Source organism: Pelecanus crispus, chromosome 3, assembly GCF_030463565.1.
Source record: "Pelecanus crispus isolate bPelCri1 chromosome 3, bPelCri1.pri, whole genome shotgun sequence".
In the NCBI taxonomy this organism is placed as follows: domain Eukaryota; kingdom Metazoa; phylum Chordata; class Aves; order Pelecaniformes; family Pelecanidae; genus Pelecanus; species Pelecanus crispus.
The window spans coordinates 103,310,530-103,331,653 of NC_134645.1; the positions used below are offsets into that span (position 1 = coordinate 103,310,530).

Sequence of the window (21,124 nt, forward strand, 5' to 3'; positions counted from 1 at the left end):
ATTGGGCATACTGACACTTCAATTATCTATTTAACATTGTATTTTATGATAATAAATGTTGAATACACTACAGATTTTATTTCTAGATATTGACAAGTAAAATATTTTATGATTTTTGGCTTTCTTCTGGAATGATAAAAAATGACTTCCTGGATGAATGAATGCATGTGCTGCTAAGTAGCAGTAATTTGCATCAGTACTGCATCTGCCAGCTCCATTCTCAGCCACTCACTCAGATTATTGTTGCCAGGAGCAGCAATTGCCCAGACAGAGGAATGTGAAGGGCTTGTTACCACCTAAAGATGTTTAACCACACAAAAATAAGACAGACTAAGCCCTCTGATTTTGAGATCGGTCGCTCTTCTTATCATATCATTTAAATTTCATCTGACCATAACAAACAGTGACAGCATGCCAGTTATTATATTCACTCATGAGTATGTCGGCAAAACAAAATTCAGGGTATTTTTTTTCCCTTTTCATAGAGTCTTTTGTCCTTAAGTGTAATCTGAAGTTAAGTATGAACTTCATGGAAACTCATTCATATGAGAATGGTGTAAAAAATTAAGTTCTAGAGTAAAATAGCATTAAATATGGCAGTGATGAAAGCAACTTCTGCAGAGAAGGCTTTGTAAGCGACTGTTATCTTAATCCAATTTCAACATTACTGAATCAAAAGAAAACAAAATGCCTATGCAATTACAGTGAGAGATAGGAATTAACTGATCCATGTACATCACTGTTACCAGTTCCAGGCAAAAGAGGCTGAGAATGATCATGGGATGGGTAATAGTTATAATTAGCATTTCAGAGAGGATATTCTAGATTGATATACTGGTAAAACTTAAAGAAAATATATTTGACTGTGAGCATAAATAACAGTGTGAATTACTACATTGCTAAGGAAAATACAACTTGCTCTGGTTAGAAGTTTTCTTGCCGTAAAACAAGCCCACTAGTCTCATTTATGCAGTATTTTTTTTACTGATTTAAATACAAATTACCAAAGTCTGGAGGTTTGTTGTTATTTTGTACCATACAAGAAATCAGCTTATGTATATTGGCAGATGATTCTTCCTTCTGGAGGAATTTTCAAGAAAATCTATATAATTTCTCTCTGTAAACTAGAATTTCCTTAAAGCTGTCTATATTATGCCGTGAACCATAATAATTCCTAGGCAGACTGCAAGCACATGTGCTTTTCACCTCCAGTCCAGTGCAGCTGGATGCAGAGCTGCTTTGGAGCAGCAGAAATGGAATTTCTGCTGGAAAATACTAAATACATTTATGCCCTAAATCCTTAGGTACTTAGTGTTTGAAAAGAACTGATCCACTGAACTGGGTTTTTTTTAGTGCCAAAATGACAGTAGTCAAATGCTTGGCTCTACAATGAACCACTCTGGCTATACTCTGTAATTTTGGGCATATGGAGGGGTAGTTTCCAGTTCTGGGAGTCGGACTCTGTCAAGGGAGGTAGAGCTGCTTTTCAGAATTTCCTTATCTTAAAAAAAAAAAAAAAAAAAAAAAAAAATCTGTGGGTAAATTTCAGAGACTAAAGAATTTGGCCTGTTCCTTTCCAGAGCCTTAGGGGACACTTGTTAAGAGGGATTTGAGATTTTTGACTGTCCACTGTGCCTACAGTGTGGGAACAGGATAGATTAATTGGAAAAGGCAATGCAACTTACTTACAATGAGTATTATGAACAACTCCAATTGTGCGCTAAATACAACAGAGCTTATAAATGTGTCACAGAAAGTTGTGTTAGAAATTGTTGAAGAGATGCCCAAGTGTAACTGCAGCAGTTTTGCAGAATGTTATTTGGGATATAAGGAAAACTTAAAATTCCTCCAGAGCAGCGTGGCTAATGTGAGTACTTAATTCTGTGTGCTTAAGCTAATGCCACTGGCTCAGCATAAGTTTAGTTTTCTGTAACAGGAGGAAGATCCTACAGTGTTCTGACAGGAAAAACAAGCACCGTCATGAAACATAGACAGTCCACTAGACACAGAACAGAAGGTGATGATGGCTTTTAGGTACTTCTTCCTTTTGATTTGGCATGCAAAACTGTAGCTAAAATTTGAAATATTTATTAGCTGAATAACTGACATTTATTTTTAAGTCATAGAGAAAGTATTGTTCAACATGTTGAGTGTAGCTGTGACCACTGAGAATTGTGCCCACCGTAAGAGCACAGCCAGTTGCCAGTGAGTCCTTAGAACAGGTTGAGCTCTCACTCTTTTGCTGGCTTACATGCTGCCACTGAAGGTTGTGATTCCTGTAGTAAGACAGTATTGTAAATATGCAAATACATTCTTCAGAACAGGTAGTGATGAGATTAAACATAGTCATGTTGGGTTGCTTGGCTTTTGATTCTTTTGCATGTCTTTTTCTTCTTTTTCCAAACAGCATGGGAGGTGATTGTAAAGGTAAACAATCAAACTGAACTGACAGGAGAAATCTCATTACAAGTGGAATGAATTGATTGCTTTCATACATAGATGCAGATTTTCTCCTTTTCAACCATGCAATGAATGCTTTTCACTGTGCCATTAAAAAAAAAAAAATGTATGCGGTGAGCTGGAATAGCTTTTTTTACATAAACTATAGCAGTAAGAGCATGGATTCTCTTTAAAAGAAGCAGAAAAATATGTAGCAATGTTTCTTAAACACTTCTATTTCTTGAGCTAGTTACCTGCCAGAGTTTCATAGGAGAGAGCACAGTCTTAGGGCTTGCACCATTTCTCCATACTCCCTGGTTTTTGATTATTTATATGAGTGGTATTTTTTTATTCAGATTAATTATACACCAACATACAATAAACATAGCATACGTAACTTGGTCTTTGTGTTTCGTGGAACTTCAGAACGTTGTATGTGGGAAAATAAAATGGCAATGGTTTCATGCAGATGGGATTGAAAGGTCATTTAGGGCCAGAGATAAAATAACCACACTGGTGTCATTAGGACTGCCTTTAAGGGCTGTGTGACATGACTGCAGATTGCTGGAGCTTGGGGAGAGTATGTGGGCAGAGTCAAAAACATACTCCTCCCCTTCCACATTTTTCTAAGAACCTTCTACTGACTGGAGAGAAAATACTGATCTAAGGGACACTGGTCTGAGGTGGGACCTCACCCCTGATAACAGGAATGAGAACAGATCAACAGTGTTAATCACAGTCCAGTCATGGTACTTATCTGCAACATGACTTCATCTCTTTATTATGTTTTTTTCGGAGATTAACTGTAGCAGAGTAGATGAGACTGTATATGGTGAGGCTTGCCTGGAATGGTTGTATGTAGCATGATACCAGTAATTAATTGGTATGGATAATGCTGGAAAAAGAGAGCAAACGAAGGCCATGATCCCAGGTTTATAACTGAAATGGTGAACAAGGCATAGGAAAAGCAAAAATATATTGAGAAAGGGGAGAGGACTGGCTTGGGAAAAAAAAAACGGCAGGTATAAATCTTTTGCAGAAGAAAAACTCTACCTTATACAGAATTCTCTTTTGTCTTTTGTCTTTCCCACTGTATGTGTAACTTTATGGTGGGAACATTCAAAGAAAGAGACGATGGAAATTTTCCAGTGAACACAAAATTATGTCAAAAAGAGGCATGTGGAGGCTCCAAAATTGTGAAACAAAGAAGGGCTGTGAGGAAAATCTTGAAAATGCGCAAGTGTTGTAGTTGAAAATTTTTCAGAGTAAAATGCTTGTGCTTTTTTTTTTATATAGACTTTTTTATTTAAAAATTAACCTAACTGAATGTTTGGAAGAGCTGAATAACCTAAGAACAAAAGAACAATAAAATGTTTTGATTTTGCTTTAATAACATTTTTAGTGTTACACAAAGGAAGATTTTTGATTGCTTTTCATTTTGTTAAAAGAATGAAAAATGGATTTTTAACCTGATTTTTTTTCCTGAAAACTCATTCTTCATCACCTGCAAGACACTTCTTGCAAGACATTAACTGTTTAAACTGAAGAGGCTCACATTGTCTTTGCAGAAGTCAAAGACACTCCAAACATCTTTTTGAACCACTTTTTACTTACATAAAGCAGGATTTGGAAATTAATGTATAGCCTGATAACAAGGCTATATATTAGATAAAAGAAAGCTAAAACGTCAATTGTTACAGTACCACTGTCAGCCACACTTGAAGGAAAATGTAAGTCATAGTTCTTGAGTTAAATCTCCTGAATACTGATGTATAATTGCCACCCCAATTTTAAGTCTTACTTTTTACCTAGAGAAATCCTGTCAACACCAATTCCCATTTTGCACATTTTCTGTTTATTACCCATTTCTTTCACTGTTTAAACTTCCACTTACTTATGTCTTTTGTCCTGGCTATTTGGAGGATGCTTTTATTAAAGATTCCTGTTTCTTTCCTATAAAACACAGGAAATTAGAGAACAAACTTGCACTGCAGCTTTGAAAAATCATGTCAACTATTTGTTTGTGATTCAATGTTTTGTCAGCTACCAAGTGAACTTCAACTGCTTTCTTCTTCAGGTTTCATTTTTTGTTTCAACTAGTTATTAAAGAAAGAAGGTTTCATCACAGAAGAGTTAATTGCAGTAGAACTATCTGCCTTTCATTAATCCATGGGTTAAGTACTTTCCAAAGAAGCTCCACTGCCACTGGACAATGGCTTGTCCCATTAAACAGGATTTCTTGCATTAGCTTTTTGTTTTAAAAAACGCAGGTGTTAAGATCTTATTGGTGACCAAAAAGATCTGAAGTCAGCACGCAGAGAACCTACCTAGATTCAATGATTAACATATTGGCTTTAGTGTGGTTTTTAAAAAGCCATAGTATGCGAGTACCTTATAAAAGATTTTGAAACTATGGAAGAGTTGCGGTGCACACTGGTCTGTTCCCTGCAAATGCTAAGTGCCCTGAATACAGTCCTGCAACCTTTAAATATATGCTTAAATATCTTACAAGATTAAGCCCATATATATAATGTGAGTAGAGCCCGATAACTTTTTGGTTTGAAGCACAGTGTATTTTTTCATTGGATCATGTCTCTTGACTTCATTGTTTTTTCGAGAAGATTATATAAATAGTGCTGAAATAACCCAAAAGGGAAGAAAAAAGTTGCGAGTTTTGTCTATAGGAGGTGATGATCCAAGTATTGCATTATATTCTTTCCCAATCCTATTGCTGTACTGAACCATGAGAACAGAAGTGTCTTCTTTAGTGTCCTGAGTTTCAAAAGCCTTTGAGTGACACTGCCTGTTATAATCATTTAAGCTTATGCAGTATGGTTACATATGCAATATTTCCTTCCAAATGAGAGTGGCAGCATTCTGAACAAGAATAAGAAAATACAAAAGACACTAGAAAGTAAGAGAAAAAATATCACCTAGCGGTCTGTTGCACCAGGTTTTACACTGGTGCCACTCCACTCATGCCGGTGAGGTTGCTCGCTCTAGCTTTTGGCTATGGTAGTTAAGCCCAATGTGTCATCATGAGGTTTCAGCTCTTATAGTTGGAGATACAAAGTTGAGAATTTCTATAAAAAGTCTATTTTAGTTCTTTGAAACAGAACCTGTAGGTTTACTTCCAGCCTGCTGGGAGTTTTGGTCTGGTCTTTATGCAAAATCCATGAAATGTTTGTTTCTTAGGCAAGATGTTTCTGTTTCATTGAAGTATTCCTTTATCATCTTTAGCTGTAAAATCTCTAAGGGAAAGATAGAACAATGTGTGGCATTGGGTTTAGAAAACTGGCTCATATCCAGAAGCATCAATAATTTAAATCACTAATTGGTGCTCACTCATTTAATCCTTTTCTATTACATTTTCCATGCTGTCTGTAAAAGTACTGTTGAATTTGTATTTTTATCTCTACAGCCATGGTACCTTACAGTTTACAACCATTTTACCTCAGAAATGGGTTTATGACCAAGAGCAGGATTAGGCCCTCAGCATGCCTTCAAGATATGAGCAGACATAACAGCAGCACATTGCTTCTGCTGCAACACATTTTCTTTTTCCCTTCCTAAATCTCTCCAGCTTCCTGATACTGACTGCTGTGAGGCTGTAAGGACTATAACAAACAACCAGCAACAAAGAAAAATGCAAGCAAAAGGAAACAAACAAAAAGCAGAGCGCCCCATATTTTGAAATTGAAATCTTTAAAGAATCATTTGCAAAAGGATGTTAACTCTTCAAAGTCTACCATAACCTGCATTCTCTCGGTTTTTGCTTTAAGCGAGCATGTCAAAAATATACCAAAGGCTTTAAAATTCTACAGCTAGGTTTTACTTGAACAAAAGTTCCGAAGAACATACTTTCTCTTTATATAGAGAAAATGTAACTCTGTTGGCAGGCACAGATCAAAAGAAGAGACTGACTTTGTCACTGTTTCCTCCAGTGTTACGTTCCTGTAACTTTCAGTTGCCCAACCACCCCGGTTTCTGTGGAAAATACCACTGTGTATTGCCTCTAAAGTGTTGTAAACTCCTTTTTGCCCTGATAGGGGAGGGAATTTGAGGTAGATACAGATCACAACCAGTATTTCTTAGAATAGCTGTTAATCTTTAAGCTGTTTTTACTAATAGCAGATAACTTTTCTCACAGTACATTCACTTATTCAGTCTCACATCTGAATTGCACCCTCACGATTACCTGGTTAGAGCAATGTTTGGGAAGCCAACTCCAACTATATACTCAGAAAATAGAGGGTAATACTGGCAGGTCAATGGTAGGTGTTCAGAAAGTCCATCAGAGGGTCTTTTGCTTTATCAGATGCGTATATAATCCCATAGCCTTCGTCTGCATGTCATGTAGGAGTCATCATGGATATGGGCTGAGCTATGGAACCCATTGCTGACACCACTGTGTGCTGGTGCTCGGCAGCCTCGTGGTGTTTGCAGACCGTATGTTCTTGTAGGTTCACCAGTACCCATAGTCTCCAGGGCTTACCAGTCCTTGGGAAGCTTTCACGTGCCACCTTCTCAGCACATACTTTTCCTTTCTTTGTCTTTTTCCTTTCTTTTTTCTCGAAACTATTTCTCCATCAAAACTTGCAGATACCTACAGAATCAATTCATGCAAACTTACATGGATGGGACTTGAATGAAAAATATGTGGATGCTTCTTTTCATTGCTTCTCTGAGGTGTTTCATCATGTCCACACATTCTGTCTGACCCCTCTTATGTTTCACCAGCTCCTCAGAGCTGTGCAAATCAGCTTGTTCCCAGAAAGCTGTTACTTCTCTTTACTTCCAGAAGACTCCATGTTACCCAGAGTGCAATAACTAGGAAAAGCAAGTCATCTTCTCTGCTCCCCAGCTGCATACTTTTAAATAAATTTGTATATTTTAATGTCACAGTAAACTGAGGCCTTTCAGTCATATATCTCCCCTGTGGCACAGAAAGAATGTGTTTATTCGGTGAGGATCTCTGTAGCTGGGGAGTCAATAACCGCTTCATTTTTTACCATATCCCTGCATATTTTTGTTTATTTTTCTCTTGCCTCTCTGCACTCTGTGGGGATATTGTCTTTCCCCAGATCATTTGTTATCGCCACATTCCTGGCAGATGGGAGCATCTTTTGTTTGGAAGTTTTTGCATCTTCTATTGGTTACCTCTCTGGCTGGCTTGCTGGCTGAGGTGGGAACAAACTCAAAAATACAAGGCCATTGAGCCAAGACACAGTTAACTGACCCTACTGGGACAGATTCTTCCCTTACTGATATTCAGATGGTCCTGTCTGCATACCTTATCAATGAGATACCTTCTGATAGATAGTCCCTTATCTATCAGAAAGCTCATCTGTGTTAACAGGCATCTCCTTAATATCATTGACCAGTATCTTTGGATTTGGAACCTGTCTAGAAAGATCAACTGCCTGTTATCCTTCAATTTATGCAGTTTCAAATGATCTGCAGCACAGTAACCCCTGGCTGTTTCAGTCTGTGCTATAAAATTTTGGGGAAGTCCATTAGTTTCCATTTCTGTCAAGTTTATTTGTTTCTTTGCGGTATGGATTTTTCCTTCCAAAGGTGGTTTGTCATATTTATATCGAAGATTTAAGATGTTTTCTCTGACTTCCTTCTCTGAGTTTTAGAACCCATTTAAGTACATAGCCCATCTTGCTGCAGAGATAACATTCTTCTCCCTGGTCCTTCTTGGGTTAAGAACAGGTCTCCTTTGTTTTGGCTGGATGGCTCAACCACTCTGACCTTGCTTAGAGGAGTCAGACTTGAAGAAAGCTTTTTAAAAGCTTTTTATCTGTATGTGTAGAGAGAGGGAAAGAGAGAGAGAAAGATGTGTGCGTGTGATATATAGCTGTAATTCATGGTTGAGCGTAAGTCATTCTCTATTAGCCAGTTCCTCCTGATGTCTTCTACACACTGACTAGGGAAGTCTGTCTTTTATCAACAATTCAAAATTCCCATGCTATTTAATGTGCAACTCTTTTATCCCCAGAAGTTGCATAATTGCTTCCAAAGTTTCAAGATTGTTTCGTAACCCATTTCCTACATGTTTCTACAGATTGGTAGGAAATTCCCAGTAGATGACAGCACTTCCATTTTAAGAAGAGTATAGCTAAAGTAGCATAACTCTCAGATTATCACCAAATTACTCAACAGTGTTTCTTTCACTTTGGTATAAAACTTGCTGTCTTCTCAAGACATACTTGAATTACACCATTCTGTGTCCTAAATGTGGATGATGTGTCACCTTTTTTTCCATTCTGAGCTTCATGCGGCAGGTAAAGAACAAGCATCAATACCAAACCACCCTTTATACCAGAGAAAGATATTAGTATTGTTCTAGGTCCTCAAACCCCCTGAATTACTGTTTCCTCCCTGTGTTCGAGGCACTGTGGCTGCCTGTCTCTGCCACAGTGAATTCCACTTTGCTCGAGTCTCCCAAGTTCTAGAAAAATCTCTTCTCTACAGATGTGCCTGGTGGCTTACACTGCCTGTCAGCTCTGACCTGGATTTCAGGATCTAGGTCTGAAGATCGGGCAGTGGGGGCCACCTGTTGACTTCTCCAGTCAGGTTCCATTTCTTCTCTGGATCTTCTGCTTGGTCACTGTAGGAGTATATGAACAGGACTTTGTTGTCCCATTAGAGAACTCTTTTATATCTCTCAGTAAGCAACCGGTTCCTACCCTCAGGCTTTTGCATGGTACTTATGAAAACAAGTATTGCAATATTATAGCTAGAGCCCATTACTGCAGTTTATTTTCATATGATTAGATACTTACCTGTATGCAGTGTCCCTTCCTGAAAATGGACACAGGTCACAAGGTAGCTGTTGTTCCTAAATACTGGAGCTTGTTTTCATTGGTGCAAGATCTGGCCTACCATCAGAGACAAGAATTAGCCATGAGGGATTGCTGGGTCACAGAAGCACCATATTTATCTCCTGACCATCTCTCAGCCAGTCCCTCCCTGAGGCACCAGTAAAAAAAAGAGATCAGGTGAAGGTTGCTATGCTGGCATTTTGCTCAGTGAATATTCCCCAGAAGAGAAAAATCCTAAATTGAACAAATCAAAAAAACTTTATGGCCTTTTTGTCTCTCAGAGACAAATTTTGGACTATAAATTCTGGGCTGTAAATATTGGAAACAGTCTGCCTTATTGATTCGATAACTTACTCACCTGTGATTTCTTGGAAAAAGCTATAAATAACCAAACAATTTGTGCAAGCTTGTGTGCTTATTAAAGGAAACTGAACTGAAGCCTGACCTTGCTGATATGCTTGTTTTATGAAATTATTTGGTATTATATAACAAAGACATAGGTTTCTGCATACACATGGAAAACTGGAACATAAGGTTTTATTTTAAATTGGAAAGATGGCAGAAAAATTGAGTTTACCATATCTTCCTAACTTTGTTCTATATTAATTACTGATAAAAAATTAAAGTCCATAGGTTGGTTCCATGCAAAGGTAGGTTAAAAAAAATCAGGAAAGTGGGACACTCATTAAGTACTGAAAATGTTTGTGATTTAGATAAAATTTGAGAATTTTTGGAATGATCTCCTTTGACTCCCAAGAAAATCTATAAGATGTCCTCTAATACGCTCAGTATCCCAGAAGTGCAGTTCTTGTACTGCTGAAGCCAGTGGCAGTTTTGCTAATGACCAGTGAGAGGAATAAATCACTCTTGGTGTTTTGCCGAGTGAGCGAATTAAATTCAAATGCAATCTCCAAATATTTCTCTATTAATTTTTAGACTGAAGTCCCAGTCTGAAGAGTGAGATGTTAGAATGATTGCAGAGATTCAACCAGATATATCACTTTAAGTATTTCCTGCTAATTTGATTCATGGAGTGATATGATGCTTCCATGTAATTAGTGATGGCATTTTCAAAATGGAATAACCGAGAGGGAAGTTTAACTCTGTGTTAAAAATTTCAAACTGAGACTGATAGTTAAGAAAATTACATTGTCTTCACAAAAGAATTATATCAGACCTCAAACAGATGCTGAAAAATCCCTGATTTATTACTGATGCAACACAGTGGTCATATTAAAAGCCGCCAGCACATCCCTCACATCCAGTGTTAAAAAAGTTACATATTTCTTAGCTGTGACAGGATAGTTGTAAGACATACTGCTGTTTTTAAAAATGTGGGAGACATTCTTCTCTTTCTGCTAAATTAGACTACTTCCAAGGGGCAAAACGCTGAGATGGTGCTTCAGGTTTATTCTTCTGAGTTAAAAGTGATGAAGGACCATGAAACTTTAAAGGCAATCAAGTAAGTGGCAAAAGAGAGGAATGTGGGAAGAGTAAAGATGGTCCTTAGTGAAGAGAAGTACATGTTATTTGAAGTAGTGAAAGATTACATGCTTTCTGTTTTGCCAACTTGTAAAAATTTAGTAAATTTTCGACCTGAAAACAGTTTAAATTTTTTGTTTGTGGAATATTGTAAGGTTTTGTGAATACCCCAGCAAAGTAAGCAAAGCTGTGTACACATGTATTATGCACTAGAAACAAGCTGCCAAGTAATTCAGCTGCGATCTCCCTCTGTTTGTAATGGTGCCAGTTCGACACCCGAAAGTCTGCGTTTGACATCCAGATCTGTGCCAAACTCTTCTTGATTTCAGGTCATTCAGATTTCATGGGCCAGAGAATCATTTGGTGCTTGTTGGTGCCATTCAGTTGCTGCCGCTGTCTACGGGGGGGCTCTGGTGCCTCGCCTCGCCAAAAAGGTTTGGTTGGGAGACCGTGCTGCCAGCTGGGAGATCCCCTTCTCCCACACATGGCATTTGCAAGCCTGAACAGCATAGTCAGTGTCAGTCCTGACCCTAACATCAGGGCCTTTGGAGCAGGCAGTAAGTTTTCTTAAAAAAACATAAGCTTGGGAAGAAAAAAAAAAGCAGCACATTTATGTGTGAGAGAGAGGAAAGGGGGAAAAAAAAAAAAGAAATTATAAATAAACTCAATGCCTTACAGCAGTTTGGGGGACTGTAGATCTTTCCACACTGATGTTTCTTCCCATCTATACTTTTTCAGAACAGTGATTTATATTCCAAAGTATTTTATTTATCTGCATGAGTCTTCATAAAAAACAAGTTTGATCTTGCTGAGTTTTGTTTTATGATTATTGTTCCTGTTCTGTTTTACGTATAGATAAATGCAAAAAGAACTGCTTTGAATTATTTGCAGCAATTACGTTAAATCCCAGTTTTCCGTGCATGATGTTATCTGTACTCTTGAGGATCATGATAAATACTTTTAATATACTTTAATGGGTTACTGTTACAAGGAATTTTGCATTGCCACAATAGAGGCAGCATTACAGTAAATTAAATTACAGTGCACACAATTAAATAGAATAATGAAAAAAATCAGACTTGGAGCAACAGCTCTTTGGAGTCCTCTGAAATTCGATTCTACGATAAACATAATAGGAGAAGATGGTGAGTGGAATTTAGATAGCTAAGCTAGGTGTTATTTTATTTGTAATATCTCCATCAGGGATTAATGTTCTCTTATTCAGAGACATTGATTAGTCTCTGGATTATTTCTCTGATTGATTACTGTTGTAATATAGCATTCCTTTTCCATTTATCTACTTAACATGAACATAACTTTAGAGCTATAACTTCATCGTGGTACAGTTGTTATGCAATCTGCAATAATTTGTGGCTCTTAAATAACAGCTTTAAGGAAACTGTACAGATTTAACATGAGCTTATAGCCATATATTACCAAAAAACCCTCTGCCTTCCTTTCATCTTCCCTGAAAAAGAGAAATATTAATTTTACATATTCTCTGACAACAGCTCCTTTCCAAGAACACTTGAGCATGAGATACATTTCTGTTTTATCAAACATAGCTAAAGTAAGGCATGTGTGCAGCTCTGGACAGTCATTATTTTGAATATGCAATTAAATCAGAAGGTATGATAGTAACATTGCAAATTATATTATTGATTTTTTCCCTATGTTTCTTATTTCTGTTATTTTTATTGGAGATGAACATGAATTCAATCCAATATGGGGTTGGCATCTGGAGTCAGGAGGAATATAAATTTTGCATTTAGTTCCCATCACTGTGTAGCTCTGGCTTTCTTTCCTAGATTCTTAGTTTCCCCACAATAAAGGATAACAGTTCTTGCCCATCTACTTTAGAGGTGTCTATAGAGAATTAATTCATCAATAATTATAAATGACTTTACAAACAGTGCATGTTATAGCACTAAATTCACAGTTTTCTGAGTTCAGATCCGTGAGCTGTTACTCCTGCAGAATACATCCCACTCCTAAGGACACCTGTGGCTGTGCTTAAGGCTTTCAGGTTCTTTTCTCTTTTTTGTACTGGTATGATATTTTAGCTATTTATAAAGTCAGATATTCCATTGGTTTAAATCAGATCAACTCCATTTATAATCCAAAAAAGAATGAATTTTTATTTTTACAGAATTTGGAAGGAGATGGGAGGGGTAGTGGTTAGCGGTTAAAATATGCACACAAAGCCTTACCTTGATCCCCATCTTCTGTCACCTTTTGCGTTTCATGTTATCAGAGAACTTACTTTGAAGCCAAGTCTTTAAAAGTACCCCTGGCCCTTAACACCAGACCCTGATCTCATAAACTGTGTTTAGAAGACATAGGAGCATGCTTGGGATTCTTTCAGCTTATGGATGTGCAAATGCTTTGCTGAATTTAGGCGTTACAGGCAAGTGCTCCCTTCCTGTGCTTACAAACCCTTGCTGTGAAAGTCAATGGCTGCATGTTGTGTGTTTGTTCTTTGGTGCTACAGCGGATGGATGATTCAGGGGATATCTATAAATGAAGAATTCACTTAAAAGTCGTTTTTTGAAGTGGGGAAAAAAAAAGTAAATAAAAACTGCTCTGTTTTTCTGTCCAGCTACAGGTCCCACTTCATCTCCTGTTATATTAAAGAAGTCTGTTACCAAATGCTTTTTATCTGGCATGAGAGGGAAAGAAAAAGAATGTTTCCTTTGTATTATGTTGTTAATCCTTCTCCAGAGGTCCGTTTATAGGGTAGGGAGATACAGGGAATGGCCAGCAAGCCTCACTTCCTTAATTACAAACATAATTAACCATACATATAACTCTCTCAACTCTAGTGTAACACTGGTATTATATTGAGTTTCTGGCTATTAAGAGACTTGATCCATAGGTACATATGTAAGTCCAGAAATAATGTTTTTAATGCATTTCTTTAAATTGATATAGGAAATGTATACTCCTGAATAGTTTGACAATAAATTATTAATTCTGTTTTACTGTTTTTAGAATCATAGAATCTTTTAGGTTGGAAAAGACCTTTTAGATCATCCAGTCCAACCATTAACCTACACTACCAAGTCCACTCTAAACCAATCAAGGGTAGACTAGACTAAACCATGTCCCAAAGTGCCACATCTGCCCGTTTTTTTAACACTTCCAGGGATGGGGACTCCACCACCTCTCTGGGCAGCCTGTTCCAATGCCTGACCACCCTTTCCATAAAGAAATTTTTCCTAATTTCCAACCTAAACCTCCCCTGGCACAGCTTAAGCCCATTTCCTCTCGTCCTATCACTAACTACTTGGGAGAAGAGACCAACACCCACCTCACTACAGCCTCCTTTCAGGTAGTTGTAGAGAGCGATAAGGTCTCCCCTCAGCCTCCTCTTCTCCAGGCTAAACAACCCCAGTTCCCTCAGCCGCTCCTCATGAGGCCTGTGCTCCAGACCCTTCACCAGCCTTGTTGCCCTTCTCTGGACATGCTCCAGCACCTCAGTGTCTTCAAGGCCAAACTGTTAGTGTCAACTGTTGCAACAGAATTAATATTTTAGTTTGTTCTTTCAAAGATTTAGCTGCAGTTGCTAAAACATGCTCCACAGAAATTAATCTCTTAAAATCATCACACAATGAAATATAGGAAGTTTTTTTCAACTAGTTTTAAGTAGGAGGCTCAATCATGGTGCTAAAACGTCCATGGTAAAAAAATGATGTGATACTGAACCTCTGAATCAAAATTTTTTTTTTTTTTTTTTTGGTCCCCTTGATGATCCAGACCACAGATAATTTATAATGAGGATCATATGGGTCTCCATCTTTTACAGTTCCTGTACTGTTTAGTTTTGCCTGTTTTCTACCATCTTCTGTTTCCTCTTTCTTATTACATGAGCAGAGCAATGTAATGAATCTGCAGATGTGCTTTCTCCTCCCGTGATGCAGGTAGCTATCACAGGGAATAAAATGGTGTCTCACACTGCTGTCTCTGTGCTAGCTAGATTATATACAGTCTTTGATTAATAGTGTAGATGGATAATGCTTATTATATACACCAAATAGTTTTTGGGGAGAAATTTCTTATCATGAGTTTTCCACTATTCCAGTTTTGAGTGGTCTGCTTGTCCTGCAGCTATAGCCCAGCACAACCATGCAAAAAGATGGACAAATTCTCACTTCTGAACTCTTTCTTCTGAACATCGCAGAATGTACATGGGGAGAGAGATTCCTCCTTTAGCTCTCTAATGCAAGTTACTCTGTAGGCCCTCTGCATAGTGAATGTCAGCCACCTCTCTAAGACAGTCTATTCCCTCTTTGGACATCTACATCCCCTAGATACATGGGATGAATCCCACTGTCTTTGCTGACTTACACAACTAATTTAGGCTCCACACCTGGCCTTTGGGGAACTAAAAGTACATGAGATGGATACTGGGTGTTCCCAATCTCACAGTCCCTGAGGGACTGAGACTATTCAAAATTCCTGTTTCACTTTGAGGAAGCCAATTCTGTTCCAAGTTCTAGAAATAAAAAAGGAAAGCATATGTAAAAACATTTCTCTTGAGAATCCATTTTTCTTTAGTATTTTAAGGCAGAATTAGTCTTTTATAATTTTAAAATTAACTTTTATTTTTTCTTGTGTGAATAGGAATTTTATTAATTCCATCTTTCTATATGTATTTCTTACCTATTTTTTACATCCCTACAGCTTGAGAACATAAGACTGCATGCACTGTAATCCTCCTATGTTTAACTGAATTCACAGAAAATATTTAATGGGTGTTTCAGTTCAGATAGCAAAATGAAAAAGCAATTTGCAAACTGTCCCTTCACACTAGAGAATACATACTCTACTGTAAACTATTATCAAAAATTAAAAATAAAAAACAAACAAACAAATGAAAAACTCTACAATGTGACTGAGAAAGAATGTAGGAGAGATTGAGGGCAACCATCTGTTCTAAATATGTGAAACGATTCCAACAGAATTGATGAGTATGTACGAAACAGAAGAACATGTTTGGAAATAAAGTGAATATAATGTCATGTGATTAAGTACACAGATCTATATTCCAATCCAAATTCTTTTTCTTAAGAATACAAAAACAGCTACTGCAAATGCCAGCCTCGCTGTTCTTCATAACTTGAATTGTTCTGTGAGTTGTAGTGACAATGCTTTATGAAAGAATAGAGTTTTGCAGATCTCAGCTGGTTGTGGCACTCAACTTGTTATCCATAGATAATGTGCAATGTGAAGGGGATTGCGTGTACATTCAGAGTATATGATGCATATAAGTGTCCAAGAATTTCAAAGAGGCTTTTTGAAGTCTTGAAGAAAACTGCAGCTCATATAATCTGATGCATGTGAAAGTACAGTTCAAATTTCTCTTTAACATATGATCCTACCTTTTTCAAATTTCAAATTGGTAACAGGGCTAGACACATTGGTGCCATTGGGAGGATACCCACAAAATTACCTAACATACTACATATATAGTGGTATTCCGAAATGCTTCTCCAAAATCATGAGGAATCTGTGGTGTCCCAAATACCATTGATATGCAGTTGCTGTTGATGTTTTTGACTTTATGGTGGTGGCCATATTCATTGGAATAACACTTGTAATAATATTGCTCACTTCTTATTTTGAAGTATTTAGGTGAAATATTACTATTGTATACTCTGCATCAAATTTAAAATAGTTTAGAGAATGAATTTATCAATTATGGGGTTTTTTATGAGATTCATATAGGGTAACTGCTAATTTTCTTTCTTCAGGGTTTGTCGTTTATTACTTTCCTGCTTAATCTACCAGATATACAATACGTATTATTATCTATTGATCCATATTGAGATACAATAATTTTAATGCAAATTCATGATTAAATGAAAGTGCTTACATTCATTACATTGAAGTATATCAGTATTAAGAACTGGTAGAATAGTTTATAAATAAGGTTCAGAAGTCTTTTCACAAATAGATTTAAAGTGTTCACACATAACTGGGAGCTCAAGTACTTCAAGTATAGTGAATAAGGCGTCATTCATCATCCAGCATTATATAGAATTTTGGCCTAATTCATATACAGAAATATATTTCAGATGTGTCCTGGCAATTTATTCATGGAGGGGATAGTCTAGAATCAAAAACAGATGAAAGGATTTTGCACATGTAGCTTAAGAATGCAGCAATAAACCCATCTATGTAAAGTTAGTTACTTTTTTTCATGTGGGCTTCAGTGAGAAAGGGATTATAATAGATCATAGACCAGGTTATTTGTTGTATGGACTTTTGTTTCCAGACTGGTCTTCTCCATGGCTCAGCTATAAAATTTGCTTGTATTATACAGCAATAAGGGCAAATTTTCACATTTTGTATTGTATTATTTGTAGAATATAGTATAGCACTGAAATCTAGAATTGTCATACTACACTGAATTATTAACTCATCTAGTGTTATTTCCTGGTTCTGGAAATAGTATTCAGTGTTTTAGAAAATTATGAGGGGAGGAATAGGGGCAAATAATATTCCTGGATAATTGAAAAAGCTAATATGATTGAAGAGAGAATTCCTTTCTGTCGTGCCTAAGTTATCACCTTATACCATGAAATACAAGATCAAATGACCCTTCACAATACATTAGCTAGCAGAGAAGCATATGTTATGCTTTTCCATTCAGCATGCCTAATTAAATTTTGCTAAGCTGTTTATGCAAAGATTTCTTGTTGCACTGCATCAAGAAATGTCATTAGGAAAAAAAACCTTTTGTGCCTTTGGAGCAGGTTATACATATGAGACTGCAAGTGTGGCAGGAGTATTGCAGGCAAATATTAGAAGAGATTCCTGATACCAGAAAGAAAATCTAAGAACGAATGTTTAGATAAGAGTTGAAACAAAGCTCTGACAGGTGATACCAGTCTAATGGGTTTCTATATCTTGAGTTTGATTGATTTCTTTCATTTTCTGTAAGTTAAAGAAAAGTGTTTATAGACTTCAAGGAAATGTCATTGCTTTAGGACTCAAATATTATGGGGCATGAAAAACTGGGACTTCTTCTATACACCATGATATATTTGTGATAGTTTGTTCCTTTATTTCTGTGAATGATTTGTGATGTATGCTCTCATTTTAATTTTAAATATAGAAATGTCATTCATTATATGTTGAATAGGCCACAGTTGAGTGTCATTAAGAAGATGAATGTGCTTCTGGACTGATAGGAGTGTATCTGAGTGATTTGAAATGTTAGAAATTATCCTGTCAGCTTTTGGCATCTCAGAGGGTAAAAAAAAAATGCTGAGACTACACATAAAGTGGTACTTCTATATTCTTTATTCTTTTCTACTTTGTTTAGATGCCTTTGGTGTCTGGATTGCTGTAGTCATTAGTTAGATCTTTTGAGATGCTTGTAGTTATTTACAAGTGTTTGGGTTTTATTTTTAATATAGAATTTGTTTCTGTCCTATTTATTACTCTATTCTCAGTTCAGGGAGGTTGTGTTATTAAATCTGGACAATTTGTAACCTTTTAGATGTTCATTCTTTCTGTACCTGCACAGCCCCCAGCTTGGGCCTGACCTGGAGACACTAAATTCTGCAAGAGTCAAAGGACGTGCATGTTTCTGAAGCTTGAGGAAGCTCAGGCATAAAAGCAGGGGAAACTTCATGTTGTTCCATGCATTGCTATTCACGTCCCCACAGGTGAACTCCTGCATTGTGCCATCCTCCAGGAGAGGCTATGAGTCTCCACTGGCTATAACCCAGGGGACATCAGTCTCTCATTTAGCTAGCTAAGGTCCATGCCTGAAGTTGGGTGGTGTGAACACTACTTTAATGCACACAACATCAAATTTTCATAGGAATGAGATCAAGCTGCTTCATTGGCCTGGCAATGGCTATATGACATCACTGCAGGGTGTAATGAAATATATGAATAAAAACTGGACATGATCTGTCAATATGCACTTGCAGCCCAGAAAGCCAACCGTATCCTGGGCTGCATCAAAAGAAGCGTGGCCAGCAGGTCGAGGGAGGTGATTCTGCCCCTCTACTCTGCTCTGGTGAGACCTCACCTGGAGTACTGCATTTAGCTCTCGGGCCCCACAACATAAGAAGGACATGGACCTGTTGGAGCATGTCCAGAGGAGGGCCATGAGAATGATCCGAGGGCTGGAGCACCTCTCCTATGAGGAAAGGCTGAGAGAGTTGGGGTTGTTCAGCCTGGAGAAGAGAAGGCTGTGGAAAGACCTTATTGCAGCCTTTCAGTACTTAAAGGGGGCTTATAAGAAAGATGGAGACAGACTTTTTACCAAGGCTTGTAGTGACAGGACAAAGGGCAACCATTTCAAACTGAAAGAGGGTAGGTTTAGGTTGGACATAAGGAAGAAATTTTTTTACAGTGAGGTTGGTGAGACACTGGAACAGGTTGCCCAGAGAAGTTGCAGATGACCTGTCATTGTAAGTGTGCAAAATCAGGTTGGATGGGGCTTTGAGCAACCTGATCTAGTGAAAGATGTCCTTGCCCATAGCAGGTGGGTTGGACTAGGTGATCTTTGAAGTTCCCTTCCAACTCAAACCATTCTGTGATTCTATGATTCTATGATATAACTGCAGACTTAATTTGAGCAGGCGTAATGATATCTGGGCTTGCAATATCCAGCCTGCATGTTTATGTCTATCCTAAGGGATAGTAAGAGCATAAAGTTTTCACCTTCTTAAGCTCCAAAGACTTCACAGGCATATGGTGGAGCTTAAGGTTGAATTCGAGCCCATATTTTAAAAAAAGTCTAGATATGGTCAGGTAGCTTCTTCAGTGACTTTGGACGGAGTTGGGTAGGAGAAAATCTAAAACATCAGTTACTGTATTCTACTGTTATTACTCAAATAGATACTGATGTGGGAAATCTCTGTTGTCTCAGATTTAGTGTCTGAAAAAAATTAGTAGTATATTTTTCAGTTTTGCTCACAATTTTTATATGATTAGATTATTATGATTGCCAGAATATTTTCCCACTCCTTTGTCCTGTTACATAGTTTTTAATATATTCATATGTATAATGAAATATCTTTAAGAGGTATGGGTGGGATGAATTTTTGACAGGCCAGAGTGTCATCATTGGAGAAACCTTTATTGAGCCTGAGAAAGACATGGTTTTTCTACAAAAAAACCCCACTTAGTTTTTCTTACCTTAATCAGACATTAAGATCAAATTTACTAAGATGAGTAAGAATAATAGTTCATAAATACTAGATTGCTGTTTATAGTTTTCTAAATTTTCATCTAAAAATAAAAACCAGGCTATTGGCTCTTATTTTGGCTGTTATTGATTATGTTCATGTGTAAAAGAACGTAATAAATCTCACATTGTGATTATTACATAATTATATCTTATTATCTTATTATATCTTGTTTTAACTTTAACTGTCTTACACAGTGAAATATGTTCTTATTGTCTCTCCATTCCTAATTGTTTTACTGGCCTTTATTTTTCTGTTGTTCCAAATTCTTAAGAATATGGATATAATTTCAAAAGTGGTTGGAGCGTTCTTTTTAGGCATTTCATAAACATGTTTCTGGCAGACTATTGGTTCAGGTGAACAGTCTTTAAATACATTTCAATTTAGTTCTGACATAGATGAAGACTTATCAAGCAGCTTTTGTAAAAATGATAGCACCAGGTATTTTGTGCAACATAATATAAAGAGAACACTGAAATACAAAGTAAAGTGACATGTTTCTAGGGGATATGCAGATTGCAATATGGTATAAAATGTTCTGCAGAACAGCATATAATTGTCTTTTGAATTTGTATGTAAACTCTGAAACCAAAAGTGTTGCTGAAAATGGAAAATGATCAGCTTCTTAATAACGTCATTTGTTAATGATAAACTTTTGAAAGAAGAATTGTCATGGCCAACATATTTAGCTACAGTAAAAAATATAAGTTAATATAGATAGAGTGTTATCTCTGACATGGTACAACAGAGAACATAGATTTAAAAAAAAAATAAAATGTCCTCCTATATAATGAAGCTTGTAAATGCATTTGGATTTCATCCAAGAAAAAAAATACGGTCTACTAGAGATTGCATAGTGTATGATTTGGGAAAAAAATAAACATGCCTCTACCTGCCAAGGCCATGCAAGCCTCGGCCATGGTTTTTATATCATGTTCCCGCTCTGCTTTCACCGGTCCATCTTCTGCACTGCCAGTGTGCACACAAAACTTTGGCTGTCTCATCTAAATCTATGTTGTGAGTGAATACAGCTCCTGATTCAGATGCATAAATGTAGGTGTCTACATGGAAACAAAGTGCCTAAGCTCCTGTTGGAATTGGTGGAGATTTAATGAGCACCATCACTGGGGTGCAAAGGTCTCTTCATCTGACTAAATCCAG

At 37.1% G+C, this 21,124-nt stretch overlaps 1 protein-coding gene across 2 annotated transcripts in view; it reads left to right on the top strand.

The window, feature by feature from the left end:
* The window catches only part of KHDRBS2 (KH RNA binding domain containing, signal transduction associated 2), a 466,021-nt gene that overhangs the window by 226,494 nt on the left and 218,403 nt on the right, over positions 1-21,124 (top strand). The window lies entirely within an intron of this gene.